The sequence below is a fragment of the Pogona vitticeps genome, chromosome 6 (genome assembly GCF_051106095.1).
Source record: "Pogona vitticeps strain Pit_001003342236 chromosome 6, PviZW2.1, whole genome shotgun sequence".
Lineage (NCBI taxonomy): Eukaryota > Metazoa > Chordata > Lepidosauria > Squamata > Agamidae > Pogona > Pogona vitticeps.
Window position 1 is genome coordinate 90,484,896 of NC_135788.1, and position 24,628 is coordinate 90,509,523.

A 24,628-nucleotide genomic window follows, 5' to 3' on the forward strand; every position below is an offset into this window, starting at 1 on the left:
ATGCCAGGGCCCCTGGTGCTCAGAACCTGTCGTTATTGCCAAGGTTCCAAGGTGTTAATAGAGGCCTGGATGCTTCTGAGCATGCAAAAAGGGCCTTTTCCCTCCCTTCTTGAAGAACTATAATGGCACAAACTAGGTCTGGCATTCCTACCTTATTTCTGGACAGTCCACACTTTTCCAGTCATAGGCCTCCCACTTGCTATCTGAAGATTATTGAGAGTAGGGGAACTACAGTATAGGATGTAACACATGCTCTGCATGCAGAAAAGTCTGAGTTCCATCACTGATGCCTCTGCTTAACAGATCTAAAGGAACAGCAGTGAGAAAAAGAAAGATTTCTGCTTGAGGCCTTGAAGTGCTGTTGCCATGCAGATTGGTCAATGTTGGACTGTCTGGACTTGTCTGAATCAGTATGAGGCAGTCTCATCTTTTTCACTGTATAGCCATACTGTAACTAGCTTTCGTAGTTCTTGAATTTCAAGAGGAAGAAGCTTCCTTGTGCTTAGAAATTGAGCACTGTTTTCTGTAGTGAGGCAGAGTCAAGCCATGTCACAAAGAAGAGACATTCTGCTATGAGAAGAGAAAGAAAATTGGATCAGAAAGTTTGTTCCCCAAATGTCCCATATCTTGTCCTACAGGTGGAGAGGATGTGACCCTTCAGTTTCTGTTGTGCTCCAACTTCCATCTGGCCAAGTCAGGTTGACCAAAGATGAGGTGGTGGGAGTTGCAGTCCAGAATTGAGGTGGTGGGATTGGCAGTCCCCATCCCTGCGGTACAGCAGTCTACACCACATTCCTAAAAGATGCGAATCAGTTATTCATTTTGATACTTTGAGGATGTGGGGGGGGGAAATGGTTTGACTTGACCACTAGCTGCCTCTGTCCTGATTATTAAAATAGAACTTGCGTACAGAAAGAATAATTATAATCATGTGCAGTCAAGTCAATTCTGACTTAACGGCGACTCTTTTCAGGGTTTTCTAGGTACAGGATACTCAGAAGTGGTTTGCCATTCCCTTCTTCTGGGGGGGTCTCCTGGGACTGTGCCACTTGCCCAAGGCCACGTAGGCTGGCTCTTCTGAGATGCACAGTGGGAATCAAACTCCCAATCTTCGGCTCCACAGCCAGATACCTAAACCACCTTTGAAGAAAACCACAATCAGAGTGTAGTGCAGCCGAAGTATTTTATACTGTAGAGTTAATGGTCTTCTGTGAAGAGGGAGCTCATATAAAGGGCTGGAAAGGCTGCCAGAGGACAGTCCTCTTTTTCCAAGTGTCCTTCAGCTGGGGAGCTGGCCAATCCAAACCTGAATTAACAATAAAAACCAAAAGGAAGAAGATCAAGGAGCTTGAAGTTACTCATCCACAGTGAGCACATGGACAGCAGACCAAGCAATGAACAGATTATATCACCTGCTTTAAATGAGATGCACTGTAGTTCTGTTAACTATAAAAAGGATTTCTCATTTTGCAACTGCCCAAGTACATTCATACAAACAATTTTATGCTAATCAACATCCTCTCTCATCCTCTTCCTTTTTAGAGATGTGTAAGTGACCATCCTATTTCTAGAACTCCATTTTAATTTCATCTTCTGACAAGTCGTTACCCAGTGTGGCGTAGTGGGAAAGAGTGATGGACTAGGACTCGGAAGACCTGGGTTTGAATTCATGCTTGGCTGTGGAAAATCGCTGGGTGAGTAGAACCAATAAAAACATCTGCCCCAGAGTCCTAGTGATGCTTAGCTGAAAAAGGAGTGCCTTAGCATCATCATAGTGATTCAGTAGCCCCATCTATGAACCTCAAGGGGCCTAGATTGCAAAATACAGCATCTGTCCTTGACCATTAACCTTAACATGTCCTAAACACAGCTGGATACGACATTCACTTCCCCAGCTCACACTTGATATTCAAGACACTGTCCAAGAATTATCTGGGACTTTTGATTGGTGGTATGATGGTGGTGGTCAGTACATTGGAAGCAGCATGTAAGGTTGGACCTGTGTGGCTTTTGAAAGAGCCAGTGAGCTATGTAGACAGAGTTATCTACAGAAGCCTTTGTGATTTCTAATGGAATGATGGGATGTACAGTAAGTCAGCATATGGGTGCCCCTTCTCTGGTAAAAATCCTGAAACTCGTGCCAGATTTTGTTATGTTCAAAGGAAGTTGGATTTTGAAAGGCACAAACTGGCATTGCTTGCTTGGGAAATAAAAAAATGCTTTGTGTACCCACCACCCACAATCCATCACCATGTATTCGCAATGTCATACATGCAGATACAATTACAACTTGGCTTGAACCAGATGAGAAGCTTCTGGAATAGGACATCTTATCTGCTCATGGCTCACCATGTGGATTGTGTGACTTGTTATTTCTCAACCTTGCTCCTGCTAGATGTGTTGCACTACAAACCCCATAAGAAGGAGATAAGAATTGTCATCTAGAGGGAGCAAGACTAGGAAAGGCTGATTTATACAAACCATATGCTATGCCATACGCAGATGCATCTCACCCTGGAAGTTGCCCTTTCTGTTCATGGTCAACTAATATACACCATCCACTGATGCTCTTCTCCATTATACTGATATCCATATCAGTTCTTAAAATTAGGACTCCTCCCAGCACATAGTTGGTTTTAATTTAACATATAGAAGTGTCTAAGAAATGGAAGGCCATTTTCCCTGTTACTCTATACCCTGTTCTCCTCTAAATCAGTGTTTTCCGACCTTGGCTCCCCAGATATTCCTGGCCCTGCACAACTAGTGTGGGCTTTAGTCTAAAAACATCTCAGGACCCATAATTGGGAAACACTGCTCTAAACAGTGGTTCAGAGTCTGGAAGTTTATTTTCTGTGTGCTCTGACTGAGCTCTTTATTAGGTGGTCAGACTCTAAAATAAAATCTCAGCTTAGCTATTAGCTGGAGAGCATTCTACACAACACTCATAGAGATGTGTGAGCATTGGAGCATGAATTTCTCTTTTCTCCCATCTTTTGAAAGCAGGATATTTAAATAGATGAAATTTTCAGTGTCTTGATTTCAGAAGTGTGATTTGAGAAACTCTTGATGGGCTCAACTCTTGTAAGTCACGTTGATGGTCCTACCATGTCCTCCTTACACAGACCCTCTCTAAGACTTCTGGAGCTTAATGGAGATGCATATATATCTTCCTTTTTGGTGTCTGTAAAAGCTTTGTTCTATGCCAGCCTTGCCCACCCTGTTGATCTTCTCCAGAGATGCTTTAATATAAATCCCATCATTCATAGAATCATAGTATCGTGAAGTTGGAAGAGGCCTATAAGGCCATCAAGTCCAACCCCCTACTCGATGTAGGAATACAATCTGCCAGGTGGATGTCTAAATTTCTCTTGAATGCCTCCAGTGGTGGAGCACTCGCCACCTCTCAAGATAATTGGTTCCACTGTCTTACTGCTCTAACAGTTAGGAAGTTTTTCCTGATATTCAATAGAAGTCTAGCTTCCTGTAACTTGAGCCCATTCTTGCATGTCCTGCACTCTGGGATGATGAAGAGCTGATCCTGCCCCTGCTCTGTATGACAGCCTTTCAAGTATTTGAAAAGTGCTATCATATCACCCTTGTGTCGTCTTTTCTCAAGACTAAACATGCCCAGTTCTTTCAGTCTTTTCCTCATAGGGCTTAGTTTCCAGCCCCCTGACCAACCATCCTTGTTGCCCTCCTCTGAACTTGTTCCAATTTGTTAGCATCCTTCTTGAAGCGTGGTGTCCAAAACTGGACACAAGACTCAAGGTGAGGCCTAACCAGTGCTGAATAGAGGGGGACTAGCACCTCGCGGGATTTGGAAACCATACTTCTGTTAATGCAGCCTAAAATACCATTTGCCTTTTCCCAACCAACATGGCAATTGGAGACGGTTGTTCTGTATAACTACTGAACTGAGTTCATTCCAATGATATTATAGGTTTCCTCATTTTAAAAATCTATCAGTTTTCTATCTCAGGAAAGGTGGTTTTATACATAGGAACCAGCCTTTGAAAATCTGGCTGTTTTTAAGTGAAGCAGTATGTATGTTCAGATAATCATTTTTGGCAAGGCTTTTCACATTTACTTGTCATCATAAAAGACTGGAATTGCCCCACCCTATGACCTTTCAAGTCAAACCTCCAGTTTTCCCCAGGCTCCACCCCTTGGGCTCCACCCCCTTACAATGGGTTAGACTAGAGTCACTCCCAATACAACTCCTGTGCCAATTGGTGGTGATATTCTGGCTAATGTACAGTATCTTAAATGTTAACTAAACAGGCACATGCACCATTGCTGTAAGTTATGATTGTAGTGATACTATCATTTATTCCCTCCTTTTTCTCCTATCTTTTTCTCTTTTTTCTTCTTCTTCCTCTTTTCTTCTCCCCTTCTCTCTCTCTCTCTCTCTCAGCAAGTTTTTATGTGATTACAAGCACTGCATGGTAATTAGTGCTAAACTCATTTGCACAACTACAGTTAATTGGCTACAACAATTAATTAATGTGTTGGAAATTTGGCACCAGAATAAAAAAAGTTTTTTTTCATCAAACAAAAGACAGAAGTTAAAGAAGAGAGATGGACAGACGGAAAGGGAAATTGAGTAAGCTTGCATCACCCACACTGCCCCCCAACAGCAACAAAAAAACCCAAGAAGAATATTTCATTGTTGTTTCCAAACTACAGAGTCCTTCAAACTTTGACTTCATGCTTGTCACCTTACATTGTTTAGTTTCCTATTTAGCTTTTATACCTTCTCCTTTATCTCCCCATTTTTAATTCCTTCATTTATTTTGTATTTCCTTTTTCAATTCTTCTTTTTTTTTTTTTACAACTTAAGCAAACTCATTTCACTGATAAAATATAGCATGACTAATGACTGGAGCATGTAGAAATCATTGGGAGAATGTCCTTGGAAGACGAATGCATTTTCAGCAGAATAATTAACTTAATTAACAAATTCACATGCATATTCATCAGGCTATTAATGTCTTCTCAGCTCAGCTTGATGAACATTGCGGTAATAACAATCTCATTTGCATACTGCATTCTACTGCTATCCAAAAAAAAAGGCAACATACACAAACACAGAAAAGAACACGCTTTCACCACCTTCATCTCTCACCATCTTCGAGTGGCAACATACATTGCATGTTTAGAATGGGGTTGGTCAATTCCAACTTGATGTATGAGGCTGGAACACAAAAAGTAGCAAACAGTATCTCATGTATGTGAGGTGTGTGTTTATGTGTGTGTGTGTGTGTGTGTGTGTGTGTGAACTTTCCCTATGCCTGTCTCTCTCTATCTTTCCTATCTCTCCCCAGGGAAACCTTGGCACGGGTTCCAACTTTTTCTTCACTCTTCCCCCTGCTGCCAAGCGGCGTCAACACAAAATTGCCATTTTCTCCAGCTCTCTACGGAGCAATCTTGAAAAGCAGTAAGGTGTGACGCCGAAGGACTGCCAACTCGGCAGCAGTGCCTGCGGAAAAACCGCAGAATGGAGGCAGAGAAATAGGATGGTGGTGGGTGCTGTATTTTTTTTTCCTTTCCTACTAGTGAGTGGAGCGCTTGGGAGGAGGGGTGGCGGGGATGGGGGTTGAGAGAGAGAGAGAGAGAGAGAGAGGAGGGAAAAAATAACGTAGCAGCTGTCGGCCTAATTCCACTAACACTCTGCTTGTGGTCATATTAGAAAAACAGATTATACTCCTTTGTGACACTCATTTATTCCTGACATACGTTAACATTCTATATCTTAATTCTGCCTGCCTTTAGTCCGACCAGTGGACTTTGGAGCTGGCTTTCCACAGGGTGTGTTTAGTAGGCCAGGAAAGCAAAACAGAATAGAGATGTTTTTTTATTCCCCTCCTCTTGTCAGAATACCAGAAGTCCAGGTCATCCAATTAAATTGATCAGTGTTAGGTTTAGAACAAAGGCAACGAGTTGTATCTCTCACGAGATAAGAGTGAACTTATGGAACTCATTTCCACAAGAAGTTGCAGTGGCTCCAAGGCTCATATAGTGTGTTTTTTTCTTTTTAAAGAGGGGCTGGCCACATAGGGTGGTTTGGTCTGTCGGTTCTTGTCAGCGGAATGGAGCCTCCTTGTTTACAGGAGTTCTTGGAAGAGATACCTTTTTGTACTACAACTCCCAGAATCCTGGAACCAGTTTGCCTAGTGTGAGTTGTAATTGAAAAAGCAACCTTTTAAAGCTCTAGTTCAGAAGTTGTGCACTGGATTTGGGTGGAGTCTTGGCAGAACAAGGCTATTGCTTTCACACATGGCTTATGGGCTTCCCACACCCACCTCTAGCCTCAATGGAAAGAGACGCCGATACTTAATGTAGTACAATACCACTCAACGTCTGCAACCCCGGATTTTGGTTATGCACCCCTAAGAATATAAGCTTAGCTACCCAATGAATTCCCTTCTCAATTTATGGTCCCAGGTATTGTCCAAAGGGACATGATGCAGCCTCTCTCTTAAAAGCCAAGCAGGTCTTGGTTGGCTCACTGCCTGGATGGGAGATCATCCAGAAATTCTGCATATCCCACCATGTATGTCATTGTGAAAGAAAAGTGGAATATCTACGGCTAAAGATACAATGAATAAATAACTACTTAGCTCAAGGTGGATCCTAGCCAAAAGCTGAGTTAGTGAAGCCACCTCTAGGCAAAAACTGAAAAGTGGCAGAGCTGGGAGCGTTTGAGTGAACGCTGTGCTGGGACAAGCAGAGAAAATGCACCACAAAGCACTAAGGTTACCAAGGTGTGCATTCAAAAATTCTGCACCACGAGCTGAGTGCCTCTGAGCACTTGCAGAATGCTACTCGCTTACAACACCTGTTTCAAAGTCAAGTCCTCACTCACCTCTCTCTACAAAATGCCAAGGGTCTTTGTGCATTTGTTGAACAGCTTTTTTTCTGATGGGAAGCTGATTTTTTTAAAAAAGATATTAATATAAGAACAGAGAGTTCCACCCTGTGCAGATGCCCTCCCTGCCTCTGAAAAGCAAAATTGTTTTTAGTGAATACATCTTATACAAAGTACTACAAGAAATAACAACAAGCCGTCCAAACACAATGACTGCCCCACCCCCAGGTTTAAATCCTCCAGTTTTGGCACTTGGCCCAGTCCGTTCTGGGGATGACCAAGAACAGTAGCATTCAGGCTGGCTGGCAACCCTACAGAGGGCATACCCATACTTGATTAAAGATTAAATGCCCTCTTTATGCCATGTGTTGTCTTGGGGTAACAAGCTTCTCCCTCTGCTTCCTGCTCTTTATTTTTTAAAAAAGCGCGCGCGCGCGCACACACACACACACACACACACACACACACACACACACACACACACACACACACACACACACACTTTATAATCATAGGTTGCAAGTGAGCTGAAACAAAGCTGTTGAGCAGGAAAGGAAAGCTTCCTTTCTCTTGCCAGCTCTTTCTCCTTTGGCATCTCCACTGACAAGCCAGTTCTAAACCGTTCACCTCAGCCTTGATCTTCCACCCTCCAGGTTCCCCTACTGCAGTCTCTTCCCGCCTGCTTTATCCATCCCCTGGGGCGTTCCTTCATCTTTCCTCTCCCCCTCGCTTCCTAAAGCATCTGACGATGGTTCCTCTTTTGGCTCTGAACCAAGAGTCACTCCAAATTGAACCAGATGTTCCCTCCACCTCCTTTACAGCAACTCCCGCTTCCCCTTCAGTGCACACTTTCTCAGAAAACCACCACCGCCCTGCCTCCCCCCACTGCTGCCATTTTGCCCTCCACCCCGCTACATTTCTCATTTTGTAGTTGGAAAGGAGGGAAGAGAAAAACATGAATGTGTGCAAGTACATACACCTGCAACTGGAGAAATTGTACGCCATGTTCGGCTTCTGTTCTGCCTAGGCTTTATTTTAAATTGCATATAACAAAAACACTTAGCAAGGTTATTGCTTGTCTACATTTCTTTGTGCTTCTTTGGACCGATTTAGATATGATGGTAGCATATCCATATATATTTGTTTATTGTTATGTGCAGCCATCAGTGTACATGACAATTTATAGGAAACAAGACAACAGGTCCGTATCTAAACTTTGATGAAGAAGAAACAACAGAGGAAGAGGAATCAAGTGGAAAATAGGATAAAAAGGTCTATAGAGTTGTTTGTCAGTGTGCTTAGGCCGAGTGACAGGCTAGGGTCAAAGCAGGGTCTACAGTTAGCATACATCATTAGAAGAAGAACAGTCAAAACTGTTAGATATTATAAAGGACAAAGCATTGACAAACTTTAAAATAACTCGGAAGCCTTTATTAGACTTTTTGCTAGGCAGAGAAAAAATGATTTAATGACATACAGTTTTGAATGTTAGAGACTTGGATAAGATATATAGATAAGATATGTGTGTTTGTATATAAGATATACTGTATACAGAGTTAAAACTTTGGGTATGGACAGTTATTAACGCAATGACTATTGGGATGATTCTTAGAAACAAGTGAAGAAGTAATTATAAGGATGATTAACAAATTATGAGAAGATACAAAATGTCACAGAGTGAAGAAACTGTAAAACCAGTGCAGCTCCCTGCAGCCCCCCCTCTTTCCCCTTTTTCATTCTTTTTTTTCTCTCCCCTCTTTTTTCTTTTTTGTGTTTCTGCCTTATATGAAATTTAATAAAATGTTTTCAAATTTAAAGAATAATAATAATAACAGTTTCTAACGCGGTTGGTCTGAACAACTAGAACACAAAGCTAAGCTGGCGTCTACATTCACGAAGAGAAGCTAAATCAATCACAAAAGAAAGCTAGCTAATCAGCAAGGAAGAAGAGATCAGAAGAGTTCGTGGAGCTATGATCTTTAAACACGGAAAGAACTTTTATTCTAACAGCAAGCTCTCTATAGCAGTGGTCCCCAACCTTAGGCCTACAGATGTTCTTGGACTGCAACTCTCAAAAGCCTTCACCACCACCTTGGCTGGCCAGGATTTCTGGGAGTTGAAGTCCAAGAACATCTGGAGGCCCAGGGTTGGGGACCACTGCTCTATAGTGTCTAGTTTAGCCCCCCCCCCCCCATTACAGGAGGGCATCAGAACTGAAGAACTGTGCTGTCGAACATGGTAGAAAAAGTGGCTTTTGAGAAGGGCTTTGAAAATGTAAGAGACATGGCATGACAGAAGTGTTGCAGAAGGCAGTTCCAAGCATAAGGGTCAGCAAGAGAGAATGAAAAAGGGCCATCAAATAGAGCAGGCAGCTTTGTGATTGTGGACGGTGGTGGAGCTGGAGAACAACAGGAGATTTTGGGCTGTATTATTAGGAAAAGTTCTGGGGCTGGTGTTTTACTGTTTTGACCAGTATATCTGTTTGTGAGAAATATCCATGAGCACCATATTTGAGGTTGTATCCACAATACTCCAACTTGCATGCTAACTACACTAATGGTCGTAACCTGGAAGCGTTTAGTTATACTGTATATAATAAATTCCACCACCACCCAGTGACAAAGGTATTAGTATGTTATACCTTATAAATTAGCAATGAATAACTTATGGTGCAGCCATAAGTTTTGACATTTTTGTAGTTACGAAGATGAGATTTAACTGTGAAGTGGAGGAAAACCCATCATTCAGGTGCTTGGTCATGCTTTCTTGTAGGTGTTGGAGCAACAATCAGATGGATAGGAGGAGAGGGGTTTTTTATATTACAAGCCAGTAATCTGAAATTTTAGAGATATTGGAAAGTGAATAGTTACTTCTAAAAAATTGTAACTAAAGTGTCAGTGGACTAAAAAAATCAGGCCTTGGAATAGTTACTTTTTAGTTACTTGGAACCAGTTACTTTTTCTGAGTAACCTTCAAAGCTCTGTTCCATCTCTGTACATAACTAAATGGTAAGTGATTCACATAGATTCCATTCATTATCATATTATATCATATGAACTCTTGACAATAACATCCATGAGGCAGAGGGGCTGCAAGTAAATTTCACAGGACATTTTCCCCCAGAAGTTGTAAGCTTACCACCTGTTGAGCCTAGCTCAGGCTCTATAAAGGTGACAGTAATATAATAAATTTATTAACAGGATTCTGTTGGTGACATTGTCAACAAAATGTACCTTCACTGCCTAACAGGTATGTTCTTGTTCATGTAGCCAGCCATACCTTCCACCAGAATATTGTGAGTGCTAGGGGAGAAACTAATGCACTTGTGTGTGTTTAGAAGAAATGCTCCCTCAAGTGGTGAAAGTCATCATTTGTTGTACCACATGTTTTTCTTCACTGCAATATTTTGCATTTTACATGCTTTGTTTTGTGATTGGTCATTGGAAGATAAACATAAGCCTACTTTGCATGTCTAAGTGCTAGGCATATATTTTTGAGGAAATTCTTTTGCTAGAGGAGAAAATGTTAATTGCATTAATTCCCTTAATATCTGGCTTGACTCAGAAGCAAAGGCAGGGAAAGCGTAGTCCTCCAAATTTTGTCAAACGTCTTTCAGCTCTTACCAGCACAGCCAGTGGGAATTGCAATTGAACAACTTCTGGAGACTGATGTCTCCCCATTCCTGCTCTTTAGATGCTCTTAAGATGCCAATTGACATACACCCTACCACTGGTTTCTGTTTTTCTTTTCTAACTGATATTAAACATTATATGATTCCTGAAGATCACAGAGCAGCCTCAGTCCGCATTGCCCTCTTTCATCTCAATGGAATTTTGTATGTATCAAAGCTCTCAGTGGCTCCATTTTGGCTAAAATGCTGTTGGCCCAGAACCAGCTGAGTTTGTTATGAGAGGAAACGATGACACAGCTTCTTGGCAGAGCTCTTGAACAGGCCTTCAGCAGAGTTTCAGGAAGAGAAATAAGGGAGGCTCGAGAAGTGAGATTGTGCTTAAAGGGGACTTGCTTTGCTAAATAACACACAAAAAGTAGATTACAGAATTTCATGTCCATGAGAGATCTGCCATCTTCTGTATTAAAGTTCTGAGGGAGAAAAAAATTATTTTTAAAAAATATCCCTTCCTTCCCAAGTCTTACAGTTTAAAACAGTGTGTTGTGGTTGTGATTCAAGTAAAGGAACTGATGAAGGTTATTAAGAATTGACATAGTTTGCATGTTCAAAAGCAATGCCTTTACAGAGACCTACCTCATTCCAGTAAAATATGCCCATCAGAGTCACAGACAGCCCACAGCAAGATTCCTTCCAAGATGTGTGTGTGTGTGTGTGTGCATGCGACTCTGCCCTCTCCACACATCCGCTGCAATCTTTTTCAGCCCCTTTAGCTTCAGTTGCACAGAACCCCACGTGGGTGTGTGGAGTTGCGTATGTGAGGGCCAAAGGGAAAATTAGAGGGAACCTTGCTCAACAATATGAAGTACAAATATTTGCATTTCATGTAATTTTTAAAAAATAAAAAATAAAAAACTCTCAGCCCTCTTGATAATACTGTCACCTGTGGAGGCGCGCACTTGAGAGGCATGTGGGAAGAGGGCTTCCCCCTGTGTTGCTCCCCGATTGTGAAATATACTACCTTTGCTGTTGCAAGCACTTCCCTCTCTAACTACTTTTAGGAAGGTTATGAAGACCCATCCTTTCAATCTGTCCTCTCAAACAGTTTTGATTCTTATTGATCACTGTCATGGTTTTGTATTGTTTAATTATTTACAGCAATTTGTTTTAGTGGTGCTTGTTAGCCACTCTTTTGCTACTGTTTTTAGTATAACAGAAACATAAAAGGCTAATAAATGAATAACATAATTACAAATGTAACGGCACAGTAGCTGTGACATGGGAATTAACCTCTGAGAAAAATGCAAGGTATTGTGCAAGAAACGTGTTTGTCAATGATATAAAATGGGCTGGTCTTCCACTCATGCAGGAATGGAAAAATCTAAATGAGGTTTATAGGACCTCTTGGCTACCTTTCCTTCTGTCACTGATTCTCAGGCATCCTACATGTCCTTCTGTAGTAGTATCAAGGACTAGTTCATAAAGGTCCACAGCCTACACAGAAGGCAGGCAAACTGCCATGTGGCCAATATATGCCTATCATAAAATCAAGCAACAAGGGTTGTTTCCTCCTAAATCTATTTCCTGCCTCTGTGGTGTTGTGCTTGCATCTTTGAAATCTGTCTAATGTCAGTGGAAGTCTGAAGGAAGAGAGAAAAAAGATTTGGGGTACACCTAACATAATTATGTGTAAAGGTCCTATAAGACCTTCGTGCCCAGTTTTCAGGCTGAAACTCAATTCTGGGCAACTTTTCCAAACACATCTCCCATCAGTTTGCCAGCACGCTGATTGTCCTGTGCCAAGACCTGTTGCTTAGCAACAATTGGTACATTCGTCCTTAATAAACTGCTGGCACTGTGATGGCCAAGACTGCAAGGAGGGGTGGGAGGAGAATTTCATTTGGGTGCCTTTTTTTTAAAGGGAACACCATGTGGTTTGCAAAAAATTAAAATAAAATAAAATCAGAAAGGGGGGAAGGGGAGAAAAATGCAATCTGTTGATGCAGACTAGCCTAGGCTGAGTCAGCCCACAGACTAGACTAGATAACCTTTTCACCAGCTCTGTGGGAGTAACCGGTCATGTGATTCATGGGTGTTATTGTAAATTGCTGCATTACTTTATTTTTTTTTTAAAAAAAAACCTTGCTCGTGGGGGGCAGTGGGAGGGGGAGAGGAAGATGATGGCCTAGAATCCACTTCCTTAGGGGATCTGCCAGATTGTGTGCCAGCAAGGATGCTGTTGTGGGTACTTGCTGTGCAGCTAAATTGACTGAGAACATCGAATTGAATGTCTGCATAAAACAGAATAGACATCCTTCTTGCTGTTGGGCCCACATTCCCTTGGAAGTTATTTGGGTGGCCACATGTCCTCTCGTCTGGGAGGCATGTCCTCCTTTTGAAGGGCTGTCCGTTCCAAGTGTTACTTCAAGAAAAAGAACCAGAATGAAGGAGATCAGAGGTGTTGAAGTCGTCTACCCACAGTGAGCATCTGGACAGCAGTCTCTGAAGGCACATAGCTCACCTGGTGGCCATCACTGCCACTTGAGTGAGAGATGTTGCAAATTTGTTTAAATTCTGTTTAAAAACTCCACTTTTGCATCTGTACCTATAAATCAACACCTTCAGTTTTATGCAAGTGTCATCTTTTGGGTAATCCCTCAGAACAGAAGCTAGTAGTAAATAGGCCAGAGCAAAAATAAGCACGCTCTCTGCTTCCTTTTCCTCCGCCTCCTGCCCCTCTCTCTACCACTCCCTTTTTTCTCTTTCTACTCCTCTTTATCCTAAGACTCTAGGACTTGAACAAATAATTCACAGAGGTGTTTTGAAATTAAGCCAAGGGCTGCAGAAGATCAGGTTCAAGCAAACCTTAGGCTACAATTTGCCCATCCCAGATGTAAGAGATAATGCATTAGGGCAAAACTGCTCATTTCAATTTTTATCTTTAATTTATTTTCCAAATTTGGCCTTTTGTAATACACTGACTAGAATGTGATGGAATATCGTAGCAGCAGTAGAAGCCTTGGTAAGGATCTAGGATTCCCTAAATTGTCTTTTTACTGCTGGTGGTGACTTGCCAAAACAAGGACCAGTTAACCCACTGGATTCCACCAACATGAGTTAACAATCATGGATGGAGAAACAAGAGTTGAGCCTTAAAAAAAATGCACCACTAACTTTGTTTCGTGCTCTGAATCCATATGAAAAGTTCCTCACATTAATAATGTGGAATTGTGATTAGTTCTAAAGGGAAAACAGCCACTTTCGTTTTCCTACTCTTGCACAGAAGCCTAAGATTTTACACATTTGATTGCTATTCACCACTATAAACCATGTTTCAGATCAGGGAGGATACTGTGTTTGGGGTAAATAACCTCTTCAGTAGCTGAGGGGGCTCCATAGCTGGGCAGACTGACAGTGGATAGGTTGTTGTTGTTGTTTTGAATTATATACCACTCCATGGTGCTAAAGTACTTTCTGGGCAGTTAACAACATTATTCTGCAAAAAAACCCACTTCGCTCTCCAGTCAGCTGGGTAGCCATTTTACCCATCTCAAAAGGGTGGAAGGCTGAGTCAACCTTGAGCCAGCTACCTGAATCTGTCAGGGTTCAACTCGGGTCATGAGCAGAGGCTTTACTGCAATACTGCAGTTTAAACAATGCACCACAAGGCACCAAGGCATGGAGAAATTGCTTTGAGAAAACTCTCCAAATCCAGTGGCCATGGTGGCTGGAAATTACAGTCCATATCCATATTTCAAAGCTCTGATAAGTAGTTATCTGAATGAGGCCAGTGCATTTGTGGTATTGATATAGTAGAAAAATCTTCTCTCCTTCGCTTTGTTCTTAGTTGCTCATTACAAGTATTAGAATCTACATTCCTTGTTCTGGACTACCGTAAATCTTTCATTTGTCCCATCTAAGAAGGCACAATGTTCCCATTGCCTCACTTCATATAGCATATTGCCATGTATTTGCATGTCTTTCTCCTCCTTTCCCACAGTAATGGTGCTCTGAACTGGGCCATTGGGACAGGATTAGGGAGCAGAAATTCAGGGGTTGATAGAAGAATGAGTGGGGAAGAGGCTAAATGCAGGAGAATTAGCTTTCCTCATTTTGAACCACACTGAAGTAACATGCATTGCCATTTAAAGAAATAGTTCCATAAGATCACTATGTCAAGAGTTTTAAAATTACTTAAATATAGCACCATGGCTGAATAGCTTAGTGAGTTAGGTATCTGGCTGTAGAGTCTGATTCTCCCCGTGCATCTGAGGAATAAAAAACAGCCTGTGTGGCCTTGGGAAAGCCGCTCAGTCCCTGAGCTCTCCCAGAAGAAGGGAATGGCAAATAACTTCTCAGTATACGTAGAAAATCCTGGAAGGAGTTGCTGTAAGTTGGAATCAACTTGATGGCATACAATTATTTTTATTAGCAGTCTTTTCTTCCTTTGCTTATTGATATCAAAGTGTTGTCCAATTCAAAATCATGGACACACCTGAAATGTAGGCTAAATTTAAAAAAAAACAATTAAAATGTCAAGACAATCAGATTATTTTTGACCAGAAGTGGCTAGAGCTTGAGATGCATGCAGAAATTTTTCCATGACTTCAGCCATCGGTCAGGATGTCAGTGTCCATGAAGTGGGTGGGTTTGGTGCTGTTTCAGTGCTGTACTTCTGGAAGTGAAGGAGTTGCCAGCTGCACCTGTTGCTCATGGATGCCTGACTGTACGCACAATGCTTTTCCATTGGGTTGGCCAACTTGCGTTTGACCTCTGTCTTGAAGGTTGGTACTAACTTATTCCTTCTGTCTTGCAATTTGGATATGGGCAAAGTCATGGTTAAATCTTTAAAACACTGAGTTGTGTCTTGTGTCGGCTCGTTTTCATGGTTATATCCCAGAATTTGATGCCATACCCAAAATCCTATTGCATATATAGATTGGCATAAGCCAAACTACACAAACTGCAGAGATGAATTGCTGCTATTTAAGAATGCAATGCTTGTATCCTTCCATTCATGACCTGGTATGCGACGGGGAATACAAGCTTCAACTTCTTAACTAGCAGCAATTCTCTGCTGTGATTGAAATGAGTATCAACAAGGAAAAATATAAAAGTTCAACATTCAGGTCAGAAAACCCAGATGCTCCAATGACGGTTGGTTTGGCAATAATATACAGAAAAAGGATCTAGGAGTCTTAGTAGACCTTAGGTTAAATGGCAGTCAATAGTTTGATGCAGCAGTAAGACAAGCAAGAAAACAAACATAAACATACACATAAGTCTAATACTAGATAATATCAATAGATGTACAGTGTCCATACCAAGTGATAAAAGTAATACCACTTTATTCTGATTTGATCAGACCTTATCTGGAATACTGTGTCAAGTTCTGGGAGCTACTGTGTAAGAAGGATATCAACAAGCTGGAACACATCCAGAGAAGAGCACCAAGATTATAAAAGGCTTGGAAACCAAGCCAGTGAGAAATGATTAAGGGTAATGGGTATGTTTAGGCTGGACAAAGAGTTAAAAAAGAACACTGAGGGACAATACAGTATGATAGCCTTCTTCAAATATTTGAAGGGCTGTCATGTGGAAAATGGAAAAAGCTTATTTGCTATGGCACAGTGGTTCCCAACCTTGGTTCCCCCGATGGCCTTGGACTGCAATTCCCAGAAATCCTGGCCAGCACAGCTAATGGTGAAGGCTTCTGGGAGTTTTATTTCAAGGATACCTGGGAATCCAAGGTTGAGAACTACTGCTATAGCACCAGTGGATAGACTCTAGAATAGTGGATTCCGATTACATGAAGAGAGGTTTCACTTGAATATTAGGAAGAACTTATTTACAGTTCACAATGGAATGGAATGTCTCAGATGATGATGGACTCCTTCAGTGGAGGTTTTTATACACAGGTTAGATGATGACCTGTCAGAGATACTGTAACTGCAGATTTCCTGCTTCAATAGGGTTTGGACTCCATGATCCAAGGGACCCCTTACAGCTGTATAATTCTGTAACCCTATGATTTACCCCAGTGTATGTAGATAATAGGATGGTGGGCAATAATACAGGGAAAAGACTCAATATACCATTGTTAATTTTATTTGTCTGATTTCCTTTTTGATCAATTTTTTTATGTTGTATTTTTATCAGCCATGCAGTTAAATAATTGTGGTGACTGTTGTTTTTAATTTCTCATTCCATTCTAATTGGATTAGGTGGTTCAGCTGAATTATAAAGGTGAGAAACCTACCAGTGCTTTTAAATATATAAATAACCAAGAGGCTTAGCACAATTACAAACAAACATTTGCAAATAAATGCTAAATGAATCAAAGCCTACCATTTGCTCAACCAACTGCTTATTGAGTGGCAAAGACTATGTGTGAGTCACCCTGAGAACTTTTTGTTGTAGAGCAGCATGTAAACTTCATGAACAAACAAATGTACAGTAAGTTGTTACTTTCTGAATGTTGCACAGCTTAACTCCCAAAATTAGACACAGTATTTTAAAAAGAGAAAGTAATTAGAAATGTATTATGTGGAAGAATATGGAATTCTCATGCAAAATCTTTTAGCTTAGCTTTCCCCCACAAAATTCAAAGTATATATTTTAAATTGAAAGCACCTCAACTCCACTGACATTATCTAAGAAACAGCTTGATTTAGGGGTTTTAGAAAAAACCGAGATGGAATAATTCTAAGCTTGAAAAACTAAGCTTTCTTCAGTTTAGGAAAAAGGTGGGCATAAGAATTAAATCTGCAGAATTTAATACAACTCACTGGCTGCATTTAGATATTTGGTCTACAGCTTCACAGAATACTGTTTACAGAGCTGTGAGTTAAAGATGACGGTATGTGTGAGAGAGAAACAGTGAATCTGAGAAAGAAGGAAGGAGAGAGGTGATAAGGAAACTGTGTATTTGTATGTTCATGAGCCTAGATCTTGAATCAGTGGTTCCCAGCCTTTGGCCCTCAAATGTTCTTGGACTGCAGTTCCTAGCCAGCGCAGCTAGTGATTAAGGTTTCTGGGAGTTTTAGTTGGAAAACATTTGGTGATCCAAGGTTGGGAACCATGGCCTTAAATAGTTTAAACACTTAAGACTCTAAGTGAAAGGCTCTTGGGATTGAAGAACAATCCAGTGATATCATTTAAAGATACTCAGACCTCATGCTTGCTAGAGGATCAAAGACCACCAAGACTGCAGACCACAGACTCGGAAACCCATGAGCCCAGACTCTTAGTCTAGCTCCAGTGTCTGAACACAGTGACTTTCTCCAAGAACTCAAATCCTTTAGAGCAGTCATGCTCAACCTGGTGGTTTTTTATTTTTTTTATTTTTGCCATGGCAATAAACACAATATGAAAGTCATGTAGGCTGAATTGGGATTGTATAAAATGCATAACAAACCTTATAAGATGGTGTGTAAAGAATTGTTTCTAGTTTATGGCCCCCTTCAAATGTGGCCATATGGCCCCTGTTGAGAATGGTTGCTTTAGAGCTTCTGTGACTTTAGGCACTGCAGGGTATCAAACAGCATGGCCTTGTAGGGACTACTAGGCTTCAAACCAAAGGTCTTCCCCTTTACGTCTTCCCACTCGTATGTAGGAAACAGCACTGCCCATAGATGCCTCCACTAACTATCCTTTGTTAAAGTGCATTGGAACACAGAGCAACTTTGAAGTATAAGGAAATGTAACTCATTAACTGAATAAGCTTAGGATTGTCGTAGCTTCCAAAGGAGCCTTACAGGCGCCACTGGTCTTCCTCTTAGCTTTTACCCCAAGCTGAAAGCTAACATGACCTGCTGCTCCTGAGGCCTTCTGGTCATCTCTGTAAAAGAACAACAGCCACTTCACATGAAGTAGGGAACCCTGGGGGGTGGTGTCTCATCTGGCACCTGAGGAATCAACGCCACAGCTCATTTTGTTGGAGCCTGATGCTCGCACATGGCTTTCCAGGATGCTGTGAAATCTGCCTTGCCTTGCACCCTGTGAGGTACTTTAGAGAGAAAAAAAATGGGGGAGGAGTATAGAAATGGGGCATTTGAGGTACATGGAGATACAGGTCTTTATCTCTCTATGAGATTCACAGACATGGTGAGGAAATGTGAGGGTGGGTGTGAATAGCTAGTGATCTCAGGGGCTATTTTGGGAACAGGGTGCTACTAAACATGTTTAGATTTATGGGTGCCATATGATGGTGAGAAGTCTCTCTTACCACTTTGAGGTGAGGTGCTCTCTGCCCTTCTGGGACTAGACTTAGGGAGTAAGACTATGGGACAGCATTCAGGCCTCATGCTTCTTTGATTAGAAATTGATCACTGGTCTTGTCAGAAGTGTCTTCTGTGATGAGAAGGGTCATACATTACCCATCAATTACATTGATTATGATTTTATTATGATGTTTGATTGTATGATTGTATTTTAACTCTTTGATAGAAGCTGCTTTGGGAGGGCCTATGAACACTTTAAACCAGGAATGGGCCACATACAATGCATAGATAAATGGTTCGCAGCCTTGGGTGCCCAGATATTCTTAGACTAAAACTCCCAGAAGCCTTCACTACTAGCTGTGCTTGGCCAGGATTTCTGGGAGCTGTGGTCCAAGATCATCTGAGGACCTGAGTTTGGAAACCAGTGACATTGATCATCACAAGTGGCTTTGAAACCTCAACCCAGCCCTGCTGCCATTAAATCAGTCACTAGATAGGCTGCCCCCAAAGCAGGTGACAGAAAAAATTCTCCTAATTACCATAAGATTACCAAAGAACATGATCAAACCATAGGTAGCCATGATGCCTTCTCAATCCAGAGAATACTGGATAGCTCAGTGGCTTAGGCATCTGGCTGTGGAGCTGGAGGTTGGGAGTTTGATTCCCTACTGTGTCTCTTTGAGAGGGGCTGGACTCAATGATCCATAGGGTCCCTTCCATCTATGCAGTTCTAAGATTATTAATTTGCCTACTTCTGCTTAAAAAGCAAAGCAAAATGTCTTGCATGGGAGAGGGAATGGGCTGTCACAGGTCAGCCTGAATAGACAGAACTTGCAGTCCTCTTTAGAACAAAAATAGTGCCATGATACCTGTTCTATGTGTTGAGCACGGATCACAAATAAAGAAGGCGTATGAGGTACCATTCTGAAAAACAGAAAAGTGAGGAGTACTGAGCTTTCCATGCTCCTGTCCATATCTCACCTTCCAGTGAAAATTTTTCCTTTCCACACACATACCACTTTCCCCATCCAAGTTGCAATAGTAAAAGTGGGCTCAAGCAGAAGCAAAGTTCTGGAAAAAAGACAATAAGCTGCGGAAGGAGGGAAAGGACCTGCCCTCATCACCAATATGCTCCTTATGTTTTGAAAACTGAACCCTCCTGTTTCAATCCTGGAGAGCTTGGAAAGTTTCCTTTTTTGCACTATAACTTGCAGAATGCCCCCCTCCCAGTATGGCCATGAGGATTCCAGAGTTGTGGTTAAAATTTAAAAAAAAAAAGTTCCCCAACACCATCATGTTGAACTCTGCCCTCAAGACAAAATGCCCTTTAGTTGTTCAGAGAAGTTCACACTTTCATCCCCAAGTTTTCAAAAGTGCACAGTGATCAATTATAAAGAAGTGATGCAATACAAAAGAATTCATGCACGTATGGATGGGCTTTTCATTGTATGATACATGCCAAATATGTGTGAACATAGAACAGAAATGAAAGAGAAAAGATCTGACATTTAGCCTTGCTCTTCCCCACTCAGGTCATGAAACTACAGTACTTGAAAGACGTCTTCTCTCCTGTCTTTTGGATTGTTCTTAGTTCATCAGTGGTTGCTCAAGGAGGCACTCTGCTCATGTTTAGAAGCAGCACTTTCTTCATTACATCAGCAGTGGAAAACTTGAGCAATGAAAACTGACATGGCTGCTGAGCTAGGCTCGTTGAAAACAATCCCTGGAGCATGTTCTGAACCATCAGTACCTCCACCTCCGTCAACCCAGTGTATACCTCCCTCTGAAAACAGAAGCTGCCAACCAGGACTGAGTATGGCGAATTCTTGCCACATTTCTTGCCTGTTGGAGGAAAAAGAGGTGTTGGATGTGATGGGGGGGGGGAGAGAAGCAGGGAGAAAGATGCAATATTATTGTTAGCGTTTCGCTGGGTCCCTTCTGTGCTTTGCCGTTCATTTAAAATTCCGATTTAAAAACCAAAAGAGGCTCTTTAAAATTTCCACATTAGCATGCCGTTTGTATGTTAGGCCAAGATGCTTGGGGATGCTTTTTGGCAGTAGTCACCCTCTGACAGCTTTTGCCAGCAATAAAACAACACATGAATAAAAGAAAGTCAGGAGCCTTTTTAACAATTTCTTCCCCTCCCTGATAGGGAGGAACAAGGTAGTGCAGGTTTGAGCCTTTGGGGAGGGAGAGTAGGTAGGCCTAGCTTGGACTCAAGCCACTGTCTATATTGGAAGGAGGGGGCATTACTTGTGCTGCTTAGGAATGTGGGGTTAGGGTTTGGGTTTTTGTTTTTCCTTTTGCAAGGGGTAGTTTATATCGAAGAGAGAATGCTTCCCTCTTCTGCAGCTTCTCTCCCTCTCTGCACACACACACACCCTCCGCCGCCATCAGCCTTCCCCTACTCCTTCCTTTCCTCTCCCCCTTGGGGGAATCTCTTCCTTCTTCATAAGGACAGATGTCTCTTTTGATGAGGACACGAGGATTTGGCTGGCTTCCTGGACCAGCCCAACTTCATTAATGGGCTTTCTCGCAGCTCGGGAACAGGTGGGGTCGGAGAGTGAGCGTTCTCCAAAGGATGTCGCGCCACATAAAATACGACGGTGCTGGCGGGTGGGTGGGAAGAGGCTGGCAGACGGCAAGATAGAAGTGAGAGTGGAGGGGGAGAGAGAGAGGTATTTCGTGTGTGTACTCACACACAGACAATCTACACAATCTTCTGGCAGAACCGGTGTGTATTGTTGTATACCCGTGTTGCCTGAAAGACATGTTACAGGTTTTTCAGACAACTCTCAAGTTAAGTATTTTGGGTTTTTTTTTTAAAAAAGTGGGTGATGGTAGAATAAGACTGCACTCTGCTATACCTCCACTCTTAAAATCTTGGGCCAAGGAAACCCAGATTCTACAATGAGGAAAGGATAGCGGAACTCTACAACCTGAATGACTAAACTACTGTATTCTTCAGTACATATTTGCATATTTTCATTAATAATCCTACATCTACCAGTCGTGGAAAGAGTGAAATGTCACAGTTTGCCCACGGAATAAGGTTTTTGATGAACGCAGCGTGAACCCATCTTCACAACCACAAGTAATGAGAAAGATGCTTGTTCCAAGGAAGGCAGGAAGGAATACCGCACCCTAAAAACTGGTTGTGACTTTTCAGACACTCACAGTATCATATACACATAAATCTCCATGTAGGCATAGCATTCAGCATTGTCAGAATTATATGGTTGTCTCAATACCACAAACATGTGATAAATATTATGCAATAACTGTTGACTGAGATAAGTTACCACAATTCTCTCTTTCTCTCTTGCACATGCACGCACACACACGCACATCGCAACAGCTGCCAGTTTCATATGCAATTTTAAACAAACCTGTGGCCTCTTCTGTCCTAATAGATATATCGTTTCTGGGTGTTCTCCCATCCAAGCAGTAATTATAGACAGACCTGATTAGATTTAGTGAGGTAGCTGCATTATGTACCCTTAGACCATATTAGGAAAAAAGAGAAAGTACCATGAGGGTGTGCAGGCCACTGATGGCCCACTCTCTAGCCAGTGGAAATCTTTTGGTCAGAATTCTCTGCTGGTGTGTTGTGCAATTGGCCACAACAGGAATTGTGTGGCTGATTGTGCAATTGAATTGGGCAGTCTGGTTTGTCTGGGCATTACACTAGGCAAAGTTACATGCACATCCCTTACCAGTAAGTCCTATTGCTCCTGCTCCTAGAGCTTTGAAACATCACACCTGGGTTTGAACAGGATTCTGGGAGTTGTAATATTTTAAAAGTAGCATTTCTAGACTCTGGATGTCTCCCAGGAAATATACATAGGATTTTTTTTAAAGAAGAAGAAGCAGCCAAGATCTATAGGAATAAAACCTCAGATCCACAAAGGGACAATGCTTTTATTAGGATCAGCTGTAAATTTACAAAATATGTAAGCTTTCAAAGTTCTCTAGAACTCTTCACCAAGCTAGAATCGGTTTTAAAAAATGGGAAAATGGGAGCAGATACGAAATTTTATATTTGGCAGGGTATTTCATGACATGGAAAACTGCAGTCCAAGTTAGTCCCAAACTGGTAAATAACAGTTGAGGAGTCATGTATCATATGGTCTCTTGCAAAGCCCATTAAGAAGGAAATAAGATGGCTAATCCCTTTCTCATCAGAAACAACTGATTTCCTTCTACTGTACTTGTTGGTAAAATTCAAAGGTTTCATTCACCTGTGACTAGATGCAGGTTCATGTTGTTCTTGTCTTTCTCTTTGCAGAGAAAAGGAAACTCCGTCATGGATCAAGGAGTTTATTTTATACAGTGGATTGCAGTCTTAGAGACTTTTCACCTGTCCTTATACATTGTGCATGCCGCCAGTGCTTTGTGTTTTTTTCAAAATGCAAGTGCAATACGGGTTCCTGCATGCAGAAATGAATTGTGTCACTGCTTTTACAAAGTGCTGGTTACGCATTGCTTCAGTTTTATGTGCATGGTCACACCCGCAGTCTCTCCTCCTTGCCAGTTGTTCACTTCCTTTTTAAATTTTTCTCCCAATCACATATACACAATTGTACATGCTTGTATGCTCACTTATGGACATCACTGGTTGCAGCCCACCAGAAGGGTGTGATTTTTAGCTTCTAAAAGGATGGGTGGAAGTTCTTGCAAAAAAGATTTTTGCATTTTTAAGATTCAGCCTGATTTGAAGCAAAATCCTGTGTAGGTATCCCCAAGTAATTGCAGAATGCAACCCCCCTCAAACCAAATTGTATGTAATCAATATTATAATGAACTGGTGTGTAGTAGTAGTAGTAGTGCAGCAATAGCATCATCATCATCATCATCATCATCATCATCATCATCATCATCATCATCATCATCATCATCAACAACAACAACAACAACAACAACAACAACAACAACAACAACAACAATAATAATAATAATAATAATAATAATAATAATAATAATAATAATAATAATAATAATAATAATAATAATAATAATAATAATAATAATAATAATGCGCTGTCAATTCTGACTTATGGCAACACTTTCAGGGTTTTCCAGGTAGAGAATAATCAGAAATAATTTATAATTCCCGTTTTCTGGGGACATCCTGGGACTTTGCAGCTTTCCCAAGGCCACACAGACTGACTCTACTTGTAGAAGGCACAGTGGGGAATCAAACTCCCAATCTCTGGCTCTGCAGTCAGATATCTAAACCATTGAGTTATCCAGCCAACTGATGTAATACTACTTATGCAATTATAACAGTGATTCATTGTCATCTGAAAGGCATGGCCTGAATTTCCACCATCTCCTTCTCTTTTCAGTGGAATTCCTCCAAGACAGATGGTGATGGAGGCGCTCCTGGACCTTAAGCAGCATGGCTGGAAGTGCAACTGCAGAGGTTCTGTGCTGCTTTTGGGTCCTAGATGCACACCCTGGCCAATTCCCTTCACATTTGTAATTGTTGCCAGTGCTAGTGCACATGGGTGCACATTTTTAGATGGAGTGAAAAATACAAAGAAATTGCAGTAATTTTCAAAATGGATTATTTCTTCAAGGCAAAAAAGCATGGGATGGAAATAGGACTCCCTAAGATATTGTGTGAAAACCAGAGAGAACAAGATGTGGGTAATCCAGTGGCAACATAAAACTGCTGTGTGAAAACTCCCTCTGTGTGCAATGGTGCTTTACAAACCTTAACATATCCTCAAAATAATTCATTGAATAGTCTTTTCTTTTTCTTTTTGCATTTTACAGATGGAGTGGGGAATAGAAGACAGACAAGGCCTCCTAGCTTGCCCTGGGTAGAGTTTAAATCCAGATAATAAGCTCAGCAGTTGCACTGCATTCTAGAAGACTCAACAGATTTGCTGAACTCACTTGCAC

The 24,628-nt window shown here is 41.5% G+C and overlaps 1 protein-coding gene across 3 annotated transcripts in view; it reads left to right on the forward strand.

Moving 5' to 3' along the window:
* CDK12 (cyclin dependent kinase 12) overlaps positions 1–24,409 on the forward strand; it is a 93,191-nt gene extending 68,782 nt beyond the window's left edge. For 2 of the 3 annotated variants that reach the window (XR_013537543.1, XR_013537542.1), the window contains 2 exons: positions 1,543–1,694; positions 24,067–24,409. The gene's annotated coding sequence lies outside the window, so the exon portion shown is untranslated. The remainder of the gene's footprint in view (positions 1–1,542; positions 1,695–24,066) is intronic. The other variant, XM_078377845.1, reaches the window with a different exon arrangement.
* The last annotated feature ends 219 nt before the right edge of the window (positions 24,410–24,628 follow it).